A 2,072-nucleotide genomic window follows, 5' to 3' on the forward strand; every position below is an offset into this window, starting at 1 on the left:
GTTACGATTTACAAATAATATACAAGTAACATAAGTGATACAAATAAGATAAATAATAACTAGATGGGAAAAGCTCAAACTACAGGGCATTTCAACATGGTGACAGTGCAAGGAGTAGTGTTTACTGGGAGTAGATACACTGGTTGATTACAAGGTATTGATAATTTTTACAATGGTTGGGACTGGGCTGTTCTTATAGCGATCAGTTCGTGCACGTATGGGCTGGATGCGGTTGTGGTGTCGAACAGCAATTCTAGGGCAGGGATCTCAGGTGGTAGTAGGAGCCGGTGTCGAGGATGGTGCAGAAGCACCAAATTTGCAGATGAGGTCGTGGTGATGGTCAGTGAGAGTCAGGGTCAGTGTGTTGAGAGCTTCTTGATATGTGGAGTAGGAAGGGAAGAATAATCTTGCATGCTCTCTTTTGCACTTTTCTAGATGTTTACATTGTGTGGCATTTAGGGAGGAAGACCAGGTAGGGAGGCATAGGTGAGCTTAGGAAGTATGAATGTTGAGTAAACACTGAGAGCTCAGGTGCAGGAACTCCGAGGAGGACTTGAGTGTGGAGGAGGTGGAGACGGAAACTGGAGGATTTGACAACTTCACTGACGTGTGGTTTCTAATTTAGTTTGTTGTCTATGGTGACGCCGAGGAGCTTAGTGGAATCTACAACCTGGAGTGTGTTCGGACCTAGAGTAATGGAAGGAGGTGGGACAACGTCGGAGGAGAGGTTTATGTGCATAACCATGGTCTTGGTATGGTCTGTCTGTCTGTCTGTCTGTCTCCTGTCTCTCGGTGTCTCTCAACACAAAGGAGGAGACATTGAGAGATGATACAACTAGTCATAAAAGTCTAATGAGAGACAGACAGACAGACACAGACAGAAGAAATGACGCACACATACATACATACATACACACTTTCACAAAAAGAGAGAGAAGGAAGGAAGGATAAATAGAGATAGATAGATAAAGAGATAAAGAAAGAGACAAACAAAGACAGGCAGAGAGGACCTACCGTGAGCCTTGATCATAAAACAGATCCTGAAGAGACCTGTAATATCCTGACCAGAACACAGGGAGGGCCCTCCTCCCCCCCCCTCCTCTCTCTCTCTCCCTCTCAGTGAAGTATATTATGAGCTTACTCAGTGCCGTCAGCAATATTTCCGGAGGCAGTGGAGGGAGTGGTGGAGGGTGTGTGGGAGGTGACAGAAGGGGTGGAGGGATGGAGGAGGTGAAGAGGGATGGTAGAGGAGAGGGAGGGAAAGTGGGGCAGACAGAAGTGTGGTGGAAAGGAGAAAATGAGACAACAGATGGGTGGAAGGGAGGAGGGAGGGAGGGGAGGGATTTGGAAGACTGTGAAAGCGAGTGGGAGGAGGAGGAGGAAGTGAGGAGAAGGGTAGGTGGATGGAGGGTAGGTGGGAGGGAGATGGAGGTATGGTGGTGCAGTGAAAGGGGAGGTTAGAGCCGAAAGGTCATTGGGGGGGGGGAGGGAGGAGGGAGAGGGAGGGAGAGGGAGGGAGGAGGAGGGAGGAGGAAGTAGGGAAGTAGGTTGGTCACTGGAGGCAACTACCTGGAACTTGTAAACATAGTAGACTACACTTAACCCTGGGGAAGAGGAATAGAAATGGGAGGTATTGACGTGTGTGTGTGTGTGTGTGTGTGTGTGTGTGTGTGTGTGTGTGTGTGTGTGTGTGTGTGTGTGTGTGTGTGTGTGTGTGTGTGTAATAATAAATAATAATAATAAACGGTTTATTAATAGAGTTGCAGCCAGTGAAAAATATGAACTTACATTTGATTTAGACATAATGATATAATATACATTCAATACATTTACAGGGCTGTACAGTACACACAAATCAGGAGTTGTTTATTATTTTAACAATAGATGGGATGGTGCTGTTATATATCAGTTGCAGGCTCTTATGGGCTGAATTTTGTTGTAGTGGCGGACTACTTGAGTTGGGTGGGGGGGCTGCAGGTGGCAGGGAGGTGGTGATGGCGAGGTGGTGCATTACTTGGCTGCCAAACCATTCCATTGCTTGGTGGTGGAGGTCTGAGGGATGGCATTCCAGG

This window comes from Homarus americanus, unplaced genomic scaffold (genome assembly GCF_018991925.1).
Source record: "Homarus americanus isolate GMGI-L3 unplaced genomic scaffold, GMGI_Hamer_2.0 scaffold36448, whole genome shotgun sequence".
Lineage (NCBI taxonomy): Eukaryota > Metazoa > Arthropoda > Malacostraca > Decapoda > Nephropidae > Homarus > Homarus americanus.